Source organism: Saccoglossus kowalevskii, chromosome 15 (assembly GCF_978046115.1).
Source record: "Saccoglossus kowalevskii chromosome 15, keSacKowa6.1, whole genome shotgun sequence".
Classification (NCBI taxonomy): Eukaryota; Metazoa; Hemichordata; class Enteropneusta; family Harrimaniidae; genus Saccoglossus; species Saccoglossus kowalevskii.
In genome coordinates this window covers 62,932-75,504 of record NC_140655.1, presented here as the reverse complement: position 1 = coordinate 75,504, position 12,573 = coordinate 62,932, and positions in this window count along the sequence as shown.

Genomic DNA, 12,573 nt, shown 5'->3' with positions numbered 1-12,573 from the left:
CCCTCCGTTAGTCAAACTATACCGATGTTTTTCAGTGAATAATTTTGAAACCTGTCACAGAACAAAAAAAAAACTGTGTGAATCGAAGCCGGAGATTGGACGGTACGACGACCCTTCAATTAGCGTCAAATATGCTTTGTTACAACATCATTGATTTGCTGAAAGTCACCTGATCGGAGCACGACCTGGGTCACAGAACCATATTTGTCCGTATAATCAACAGGAGAACCACACCCACATTTTCAACCATTTTCAGCACGGAAGTTGCCAATAAATGTCGAAAATCTCGTGCATTTCATGTATTCAGATAAAATAAATCTAGCGATTGCTAAAAATGGTTATTAATATATTCCCCGATGCTCTTGACATTTTTATTTTTTTGATTTCAAGGTAAGAAATGGCTAGTTGAAGTTGTATCGACTTCAAGGAGGCTGTTTCACCGCGAACAACCAAGCTCTGTTGTAGTTTCGCGATGTGAAATGAAATATATATAATAATAATACTTGTTTAATTATTTGGGTTTTCAGCCCACAAATTACGGGACATGATCCCCATGAATTGCGGTAAATGTTTTGTCTCGGCTGATTGTGATGAATGCCGGACGTCGGGACTGACGCCCGTCCTAAACTCAGTATGGAGAAACCAACGGGGATCGATCGATCTGGGGCACGGTCGACAGACATTCCAAACAATGGAAATTATCAACGAAAGAGGAGATTTTTCTAGATATTCTGTCATGACAAACATGTAAAATTAACAAATACACAAAGAGGTGTAATATTAGATTTTTATTTTAGGCTTAGATTAAATATTTTTTTTCACTCAGCCCATGCATGGAACTGCCATTTAGCTTCATGGTCTTTCAGCTTGTCTTCGCCTTGAGGAAAACAACAATAATTATACAAACCGTAAACACATTGCGAAGACTCAACACTCGGGAAAGAAACCCCAGACGACCATGTCGTACTTGTGTATTTCACGTCAGGATATTGTTGAAAATAAAATACTCAATCCAAGCCAAATCGAAGTCAAAGGGTCAGATTGCGTGCATATAATTATAGATAGTTAAAACGAAAAGTATTTGAACTTTTGTCGGCTGTTCAACATTTATAAAAACCAGTAAGACAATTATAAGACAATGTGAACCTCGGAAATTTTCTGCGAGCGAGCGGGCGGTGATATTTCGGGGTTTTCGCGATCGAAAATAAAGCGGAAATTGTCCAGTCGAATTCAACAAGCGGTCACAAAAACGATCGAAAAAAGGCGAAGTCATTGCTCTTGTTCGCACCACGGTTACTAAAAAAGAAACCGTGTTCGCACGCTTGCTACGACGTACCACACGGCTATCAGTTTTACAGTGAACAGTAATGAAAACAAACTTGAAAATATCTTGTGCACACGGCTTAAACCATTTTCTTTATTTGGAATAACTCCGCCTCCACACCATATTAGTAATATGCAAATCACTACGTCACTTTCGCGGGAAGTCATCACGTTGTCGGTTGATACACGATAGGACCGTTCTGAGATTTCAAAACATATTTCATCCTGTTTTTAACGCGTATAACATTTAGCCCCGACATTAGACGGCATTATTTAGTAACTGGTCGCTAGGCAGACATGTTTCAATAATTATAACTCCATATTTTTCAAAATTGTTTGGCCTAGTTTGAGATTCATTGACCTTGGACGTTTTTTGCGTTTATCTTGAAATTGATTTCTACGTAGTTCTACAGATTCAGTACGCAATTTCTAACAAACGAAAGGTCAGATCGTCGCCATTTTTGGTCAACTTTACCGCTATATAGAGTACTGGAGGAATGTTCCTGGATTTATTTCTGTCTGCCTTCGTTTTGATTTTTTGCTTATTTTTATATAGAGACATGTTGTTTTTACTCAGGTATTAACGCCCAAACATTTGAAATAAGGCTACATAAAAACAAATTATAGTTGCAAAAAAACGAAGAACATTGTACATGAAGCACCCCTCTAAAATATTTACATAAAAAAATATATTCAGTCGTGCTGCAAATTAATTATTAATTGCGTCATTAACCGTTTTACTCCATTTTCGCGTATTCTTGTGATCACGTGACTTGGTATTTGCATAATTTAAAAAAAATTGCCATATTTCCAAAGTTTGAAACAAAATCTTTATTATGGTATATAACATGCATGGGTAAAATGTATGTTTCAGTCTGTAAATTGAGGCCAAAAAATTTAACCAGCGAACGTATGCTAACCCCTTAACTACCACTATACATGCATATTAGTGATTTTTCGTCAGAGAATATAATTGTGTGTCCTGTGAACACAGAATTTGTCATCTCAAAATAGGCCTAGAAAGCATGTTCCTTTACTTCATCATGTATTCTGACCCTACTCATGAATGTACGGGTGGCAGTAGAATTTATATATATGGTGGGTCAATACATATGAGAGTGATAATTGAATTAGAAAACAGCAAGCATATCTCTCTATGAATCAAATAAAGGGCATTTTCTTCCCGTCTGCTCCACGCTCTATGCTCTATTTATTTGCTCACTTAAACAGATATTCTACTGCTACCTGTGTGTTAACAAACATATAACAACATTAATTTACAACTTGTTATTTTAAGTCATGAGCAAAAACATAAATTTGAGCAATTTAAATGTACGTCTTTGGACCCAGTACCATATATGAAACATAGTCTGTGTTCTACAGCGGAGAGGGATATAGGTCAGTTGTTTGCTCTTGTGTATATACAAAGCCCAAAAGGGTGTAAGCGAAGTTATGATCCCACATAATAGGCAGTCCCATTGTACCCGGCCTAAAAATTTGTTTACCGTGTTTATTTGCACCTCTATGGTATAAGATGCAGTAATTTGTTGGTGTGCTCGAACAAAATTATTGCAGGGACCTTCAAATCCAAAATGGCGTCCAAGCCTATACAACCTAATATAGCTGGTTACATTTGTCATAGAATATTTGTGAAAGTGGCTAAAAATATCTTTTTGTTGATGAAAAAGTTCAAGGACTAACATTCCATGATGATATGATGATGCAAGTATTGCATTTGTTGCAATGGTATATAACTGATAATCTAATGGCACCAAATGGTTAGACAATTACAGACAATAAGTTGTAAATTGATTGGATGGACATTCTACCAGCACCATCTGCAGCCCTGGCAATGACATGTTGCAAGACAGACTGTCGATCCAAAAGAGGGAATGTTTTAAGAACAATTTGGTGTGTACAGTATATGTACTTGTGTATCCACATGTCAGAATCAAACAACATTTCAGTGAAAAGTGGCGCAAAGTGGTGCAAAACGCGAAACTAAGTGCAAAACAGTGGAAAAGTGGTGCAAAACGCGAAACTATGTGCAAAGTAGTGGGAAAGTGGTGCACAGTTGTGCAAAACGCGAAACTAGGAGCAAAGTAGTGGAAAAGTGGTGCAAAACAAGAAACCAGGTGCAAAATGGGACAAAGTGGTACAACACGCGAAACTAGGTGCAAAATAGTGGAAAAGTAGTGCAAAACGCGATACTAGGTGCAAAATAGTGTAAAAGTTGTGCAAAACGCGAAACTTGGTGCAAAATAATGGAAAAGTGGTGCGAAACTAGGTGCAAAATAGTGGAAAAGAGGTGCAAAACGCGAAACTAGGTGAAAAATGGGGAACAAGTGGTTCAAAACGTGAAACTAGGTGCAAAATAGTGGAATAGTGGTACAAAGTTGTGCAAAACGCGAAACTAGGGGCTAAGCAGTGCAAAAGTGGTTCAAAACGCGAAACTAGGTGCAAATAGTGGAAAAGAGGTGCAAAACGCGAAACTAGGTGCAAATTAGTGGAAAAGTGACGCGAAACTAGGTGCAAAAACAGTGGACAACTGGTGCCAAACGCGAAAAATGGTGAAAAGTGGTGGTGCAAAATGCGAAACTAGGTTCAAAATAGTGGAGTGGAAAAGTGGTGCAAAACGCGAAACTAGGTGCAAAATAGTGGAAAAGTGGTGCAAAACGTGAAACTAGGTGCAAAATAGTGGAAAAGTGGCGCAAAACGTGAAACTAGGTGCAAATTAGTGGAATAGTGGTGCAAAGTTGTGCAAAACACAAAACTAGGAGCAAAGTGGTGCAAAAGTTGTGCAAAACGTGAAACTAGGTGCAAAGTAGTATAACAAAGATGCAAAACGCGATACTAGGTGCAAAATAGTGGAAAAGTGGGCAAAATAGTGGTAAAGTGGTGAAAAACGCGAAACTCGGTGCACATCTTTTTATTTCTCGATATAAAAGGTTACATATTTACAATGGTTAAAAAAAGAACTCGCTACGCAAGGGGAACGAAGCGATTACAAATGATATCGTTGAGGTGATAAGTATTTAGAACTGGAAACAATTAACGATATGTGCGAACTATACAGTAGCTATAACAAAGCTGTAATGTACGAGAATAATCTCACATTGGAGTTGCGAATAATAATTGAATAAATGAAATTTTAAGGCATGAAATCGTTCCTTTGCCTTTTCTTTTTCCCGATACTGATACATCTTCTGTTAGTAGCATAATTTATTTTCACTGACAGTAATCTGGTTTGGTATCCTATATTCCGGGGTTTATCTCAACTGGTCTTGGTACACAAGTTTCTGGTCGGTTACCATGGCTATGGCGTTGTTTACGCACCAAAACGATTTGAAATCATTGAGTGAATGAGTGAGTAGATGGTAGTTGTATTCACTGGATATACTGAACTTTATGCGAGCTTTGAAGCATTTGAGTACATCAGTTTCAGGAAGGTTTTTGTGTTTTTTATAGCGAGTAATGTGAATTGAAGCTGTAGGTGTGGTCAGTAGGTAGCATAATAAACGGTGCGTTTGAAAAGTGCTTTTCTTTCTGGGAGATCCTAGTATATAATGGGCTAGTTATATGGTGTCTTGATTGAGCAGTTTTTGTATAGTGGCATTACATATAGTAAACAGTTGTACATGTCTTGGACATTCAATAAATATATAAACTAAGTCGTCTCTTTCTTGACAAAAAAGACATTCATCTGATTCTCTTAGCTTTGACTTGTATAGGAATCCGCCAGTGGGATAGGCACCATGCAGCAGTCTCCACTGAAGGTCACTGTCCTTTTTAGTAATTGGCTTAATATAGCAATCACTGAAATTTGGCTTGTGTTTATTATTCAGGGATAAAATGTATGACCAAGCTGTAGTGTACTGTGTGTTATTTTTATAGAGTTGGTTAGCAAGTATTAAAAACTTATAGATTGCACCTTTTTGGAATTTATATAGTGGACAGTTTAATGTGATGTTGGTATCGTCCTTTTCGTACACTAATTCTATTGAATATTGGTGTTCGGTTGTTTGTGTGTTATCATTGTGGTCATTGATAATTTTTTTAAATTCTGTCGGGACTGCTCTATGAATTACGTTCAAAATAATACTAAGTACTCGTTGAGAGTGGATGGTTACAAAAGGCTGCATATATTCAGTGGTTAACCATTTGCTTCCAGATATCAGGTCGCCAATTTTTGTAATACCCGCCTTCCGGAAGTGTGAAGAAATTCAGTGGTATTTTCTGGATTGGGCGCACTAGCTGTTTATTATTAAAGAGAGGCTCTTGACAAACATCTTCGTAATTGGAGGGCGTGTCTTTTCTTATAGATGTAATGGAAGACCATAATTTCAGCAATTCACAATAGTAGTCGGGAATGCCAGTAAAGATCTGTGGATAATCTGTAATAAAAATCGTATTTTAAATTCTGGCTTAATAACCGAGCTTATTACGTGCAGAAACCCGTCCACGCGATACGCGCCACACAGCATGGCCAGAATGCGGCAAAGGCCTTCAGATCTGGCTGTAGTAGGATGGTGAAAGTAATGGTACAGCATTGTAACAGTGAATAAGTACTGAGAAATAATTTTAAACTCATAGTTGCTGTCGACATAGGAAGTAAAGTAAGCAAATAACACCGAATAAACGGCAAGGTAAAGACTATGTCTAATTATAGTAAATACGTACTGCGTGCGTGACTCGAACCGGCGCTCGCGTACGGCACCTAAAGGTAAAACATGGATGTTTTATGTTTGAATATAAATATCTTTGAATGTACTGTAAGCGGAATGATGCAATTCGTGATGAGAGATTGATAAGACCTTGTCCGCCTTTAGACGGCGGTAGAAACACTGTTTCAGCAGAAACCCAGTGACGGCCCTGCCAAAAGAAATCAAGAAAGGCTTTTTGAATATGCTCAACCACGCACTTAGGCGGGTTAAGACACACAATTCGGTGCAGTAGCTTGGATGCAACTAATTGATTGACAATCAGAGCCCGCCCTCTATACGACATGCCAGGAGCATATCTGCTCCACCAGCCTTACTTGGATACCACTTTGTCAGTAATGTTGGACCAATTTTGATCTAACCATATGGAGACATTACCAAGGTAAGTTCCAAGTATTTTCAGGCCATCCTTCTGCCAGCTTATGTTTAACGGCTTATCAGATCTTGTCTTCAACTTTCCTACCCATAGCCCCTGTGATTTAGCATATTTAATTCTTGAATTACTGGCACTTTCATATATGTTCAGCCAATCTTGTAATCTAGAAACAATCTTCATTTTTTGTTAAGAAGAAGCTGACATCATCAGCATCAGCAGTAAGTTTAACATGGTTTCTAACAGAGTGGCGGACATGTATGCCACTCTGTGTTCTTATTCTATTTAACAAAGGCTCGATGGATATGGCATATAGCTGTCCCGAAAGAGAGCAGCCTTGACATATCCCTCGCATAAACTTTACTGGGTTTGTAAGTGTATTGTTTACTCGTACAAGGCTCTGTGTGTGACTGTATATCATTTTAATGTACTCAATGAACTGGTCGCCGAATCCAAAGGCCCGAAGCGTTTTAAACAAATATCCATGGTGCACCCTATCAAACGCCTTCTTTTGATCTAATGAGACGATCCCAAGTGTAATGTTGTTTTGGTTAGCGTAAGTGATGACATCACGTATAAGACTTATATTATCAAATATTTGCCCACCAGGTACTGAGTAACTCTGATCTACATGAATAGTATTTTTAAGTGCTGGTTTTAACTTAAGAGAGAGTGCTTTGGTGAATATTTTATAATCTGTACAGAGTAAGCTGACAGTTCTCCAGTTTTTAAGCAGGTTGTTATTGCCATTTCTTGTATGAGTGTAATGATTGCGCGTTGACATGACAATGGTAATTCTCCAGCTTCGACTGATTTTTCAAAAACTTCATGTAGATCAGCAACAATAATGTGCCAGAATTGTTTGTAAAAAGAACCAGGTAGTTCGTCAATGCCTGGAGACTTGTCCTTAGAAAGCAGTTTAACAGCAGCAGTGAGTTCTTCATGTAATATTAGGGCGTCACAATTTTCTTTAATGTTATCGTCAAGTTGGGCAGGTCTGACAGGATTTTCTGATGTGATGTTCGGTTGGGACAGAATAGACTTGAGTAGAACTCTCTTGTTAGGTGACACATTTCACTTTGCTGTTCGGTCACTTCTCCGTTGGGTTTTTGTAACTGTGACATTGTTTTCCTGTGACCTTTATGTTTTTCGATGTCGAAAAATAATGACGTTGGTACATCATTTTCATTAAGGGTCTTGTGCTTAGAACTTATAGCTGCTCCTGTAGTTTCATTTTAACTAGGTTTTCATAGATAGATTTCTTTTCAGATAACTGCTTTTCTAGAGTAGGATTGGTCTCAAGTTGTTGTTCAAGATACGTCATTTCATTTTCAAGTGCATGCTTGGTTTGTTTATAATTTGTGCTCAGTTTTGCACTATATTGATTTGTTAGTTAAAGAGCGGATAAGTAATCTCAAGTCAGGACAGAACTGAAAAGCATGCTAAGTTATGCGTTTTGAGTAATACGAGTCTTCAAGGAAATTAACGAGAGACTCACGTGGAAGAAGTTTATCTTTTTCTGTGTTAGAGCCATCTTGCAATAACTGAGACAAATCGGAAATGTCCGATGCGACTGATTTGGTGTTATCTTCGTCTTCGACAGAATACCTTCGTTTCCTATCAAAATCATCAATGTAGGAGATGTATCCATTATACAGAATGACACGGAAGGATCAAGAGAGGGAGTAGAGAATGAGGTGTGCGTTCGTACCATATCCTCGCCTATTACAGAGATGCTTGGTTGAACGATGACATTTTCATTGTTGTACTCGTTGTTGTCGATTGTTTCAGGTGTGACCTTCACTCAAATCACAGCTTTTATTGTCTTGTTTGCACTCATTTACATATGAATTGTCAGGGCGCGTGCTGTCTGTTTCGTTTTCTGTGTGCTCATTATCATTTGAATCGTTTGTACACGTGGGAAATTGTTTACATTTTTCAGTGTGATCATTCACGGTTTCAATCGGATTCAGTTTTTCTGTTTCACTATTTTCATTTGTAGTTGAGTCATCAATTTCAACATTTTCGGTTGTGCTTTAAGCTTCATCATTCGATGCTTCATTTATTTTAGTAATGTTAGTTACTTTTTGGATGGATGTGGCAGTTTCAGCGGTATCCATTTCCACAGAGTTTTCATTTTGACTATTTTGATCATTATGTACAATACTGTCGGAGGTATTTGACAGCTCATGTATGTATGTTTTACGGCAGTTTCGTTGAATATGACCTTTCTTTTTTACATTTATGGCAGGGCATTTCATCGGTTGAAAGATAAATGCAGTACACCCTTTGTTGGTGTGTAACATTTATTACACCATCAATTTTGTCACTGCTAAGCATGTACACCTGACGGTGAAACAATTTAATATTTAATTTAATATGTCTTTCTCAACTCCAGATAGTATAACCTTGGTTGCCAGTATGACTAATGGTTATACATGAGCGAACGTAACACCAACTGCTGTTAGGCCAGACACAAACATTTCTTCGACTGATTTCAAAGAATCCAAAAACACTATTACGCTTACATTGGCTCGGGAAGCTGGTACAATGCTTTTAACACCTATAATAGAAGAAATATCGTTTACGTATGCTTCAATATTGACGCCATCAATTGATTCACATCGAATGCCGTGTTTCCTTGTCAGACCCGCAAAGTGGTTGCTACGTTGACTCGTCATAGCGGCCGCCATCTTGGCTGCACTGCCCACACCAAAAACAAAAACACAACGAAAGCAAGGCAGACAAAAGCAAGGCAGGCAAAACGCGAAACCATGTGCAAAACACCATATACAACTTTCTGTACTACGATGTATTATTCGCATTTATGGGCTGTATTTTCCAAAGCTAATCTGAATGCTGTGCGGGTTGCTTAGAACAACGCTTTCCGCGTTATGTTTTATGTCAGTCGTAACTTGAGTATTTCTGAAACTCAGATTTTAAATGGTGTTCCCACTTTTATAAGTATTCTGCGCACGTCTGGGGCTAGATTTTACACAATATTGACTGCTAGTGAGAATTGTTTATTTGTGGCAGCCATGTTTATTGACATATTGAGGAAAAGCAACTACTGGAAATAGGTCTTTTCTGATATTTATAAGGCACCCTATTTCTAATTTCTGTTGTGCTGTAGTGTTTTTAGTAATTTTTCAACTTTTTTTCAAAGTACTGCAATGTAGTGACAAAATACTACAAAGTAGTGGCAAAGTACGGCAAAGCAGTGGCAAAGTACGGCAAAGCAGTGGCAAAGTACGGCAAAGCAGTGGCAACGTACTGCAAAGTAGTGGCAAAATACTGCAAAGTAGTGGAAAAATACTGCAAAATAGTGGCAAAGTACGGCAAAGCAGTGGCAAAGTACGGCAAAGCAGTGGCAAAGTACGGCAAAGCAGTGGCAACGTACTGCAACGTAGTGGCAAAGTACGGCAAAGCAGAGGCAGAGTACGGCAAAATAGTTGCAAAGTACGGCAAAGCAGTGGCAAAGTACAGCAAAGCAGTTGCAAAGTACTGCAAAGTAGTGGCAAAGTACTGCAGGGTAGTGTCAAATTACGGCAAAGTAGTGGCAAAGTACGGCAAAATAGTGGGAAAGTACGGCAAAGCAGTGGCAAAGTACTGCAAAGTAGTTGCAAAGTACTGCAAAGTAGTGGCAAAGTACTGCAGGGTAGTGTCAAAGTACGGCAAAGTACGGCAAAGCAGTGGCAGAGTACAGCAAAGTAGTCGCAAAGTACGACAAAGTAGTGGCAAAGTACGGCAAAGCAGTGGCAAAGTACGGCAAAGCAGTGGCAAAGTACTTCAAAGTAGTTGCAAAGTACTGCAAAGTAGTGGCAAAGTAGTGCAGGGTAGTGTCAAAGTACGGCAAAGTAGTGGCAAAGTACGGCAAATCAGTGGCAAAGTACTGCAAAGCAGTGGCAGAGTACAGCAAAGGAGTGGCAAAGTACGGCAAAGTAGTGGCAAAGTATGGCAAAGCAGTGGCAAAGTACAGCAAAGGAGTTGCAAAGTACCGCAAAGTAGTGGCAAAGTACGACAAAGCAGTGGTAAAGTAGGGCAAAGCACTGGCAAAGTACTGCAAAGTAGTGGCAAAGTACGGCAAAGCAGTGGCAAAGTAGTGGCAAAGTACTGCAAAGTAATGGCAAAGTACTGTAAAGTAGTGGCAAAGTACTGCAATGTATTGGCAAAGTACTGCAAAGTAGTGGCAAAGTACGGCAAAGCAGTGGCAGAGTACAGCAAAGTAGTGGCAAAGTACTACAAAGTAGTGGCAAAGTATGGCAAAGGAGTGGCAAAGTACTGCGAAGAAGTGGCAAAGTAATGCAATGTAGTGGCAAAGTACTGCAAAGTAATGGCAAAGTACTGCAAAGTAGTGGCAAAGTACGGCAAAGTAGTGGCAAAGTACGACAAAGGAGTGGCAAAGTACGGCAAAGGAGTGGCAAAGTACGGCAAAGGAGTGGCAAAGTACGGCAATGTAGTGGCAAAGTACTGCAAAGGAGTGACAAAGTACGGCAAAGCAGTGGCAAAGTACTGCAAAGTAGTAGCAAAGTACTGCAAAGTAGTGGCAAAGTACGGCAAGGCAGTGGCAAAGTACTGCAAAGTGGTGGCAAAGTACGGCAAAGTAGTGGCAAAGTACGGCAAAGCAGTGGCAAAGTGCGGCAAAGCAGTGGCAAAGCAGTGGCAAAGTACGGAAAAGTAGTGGCAAAGTAGTAGCAAAGTATTGCAATGCAGTGGCAAAGTATTGCAAATGAGAGGCAACGTATGACAAAGCAGTGGCAAAGTACAACAAAGCAGTGGCAAAGTACGGCAAAGCAGTGGCAAAGTACTGAAAAAGAGTGCCAAAGTATTGCAAAGTAGTGGCAAAATACGGCAACTCAGTGTGAAAGTACGGCAAAGTAGTAGCAAAGTACTGCAAAGTAGTGACAAAATACTGCAAAGTAGTGGCAAAGTACTGTAAAGCAGTGGCAAAGTACTGCAAAGTAGTGGCAAAGTACTGCAGGGTAGTGTCAAATTACGGCAAAGTTGTGGCAAAGTACGGCAAAATAGTGGCAAAGTACAGCAAAGTCGTGGCAAAGTACGGCAAAGTAGTGGCAAAGTACAACAAAGTAGTGGCAAAGTATGGCAAAGGAGTGGAAAAGTACTGCGAAGTAGTGGCAATGTAATGCAATGTAGTGGCAAAGTGCTGCAAAGTAATGGCAAAGTACTGCAAAGTATTGGCAAAGTACGGCAAAGTAGTGGCAAAGTACTGAAAAGTAGTGGCAAAGTACGGCAAAGGAGTGGCAAAGTACGGTAAAGCAGAGGCAAAGTACGGCAAAGGAATGGCAAAGTACAACAAAGTAGTGGTAAAGGAGTGGCAAAGTACTGCAAAGTAGTGGCAATGTAATGCAATGTAGTGGCAAAGTAATGGCTAAGTACTGCAAAGTAGTGGCAAAGTACTGAAAAGTAGTGGCAAAGTGCTGAAAAGTAGTGGCAAATTACTGAAAAGTAGGGGCAAAGTGCAGAAAAAAGTGGCAAAGTAATGAAAAGTAGTGGCAAAGTAGTGGCAAAGTACTTAAAAGTGTGGCAAAGTGCTGAAAAGTAGTGGCAAAGTACTGAAAAGTAGTGGCAAAGTCCTGCGAAGTGTGGCAAAGTACTAAATGTAGTGGCAAAGCACTGAAAAATGTGGCAAAGTACTGAAAAGTTGTGGCGAAGTGGTGAAAAGTAGTGGCAAAGTACTGAAAAGTTGTGGCAAAGTGCTGAAAAGTAGTGGCAAAGTACTGCAAAGTAGTAGCAAAGTACTGCAAAGTAGTGGTAAAGTACGGCAATGAAGTGGTAAAGTACGGTAAGGTAGTGGCAAAGTACGGTAAGGCAGTGGCAAAGTACTGCAAAGTGGTGGCAAAGTACGGCAAAGTAGTGGCAAAGTACGGCAAAGCAGTGGCAAAGTACGGCAAAGCAGTGGCAAAGTACAGCAAAGTAAGGAAAAGTAGTGGCAAAGTAGTGGCAAAGTATTGCAATGCAGTGGCAAAGTACTGCAAAGTGGTGGCAAAATACGGCAACTCAGTGTCAAAGTACGGCAAAGTAGTAGCAAAGTACTGCAAAGTAGTGACAAAATACTGCAAAGTAGTGGCAAAGTACTGTAAAGCAGTGGCAAAGTACTGCAGGGTAGTGTCAAATTACGGCAAAGTTGTGGCAAAG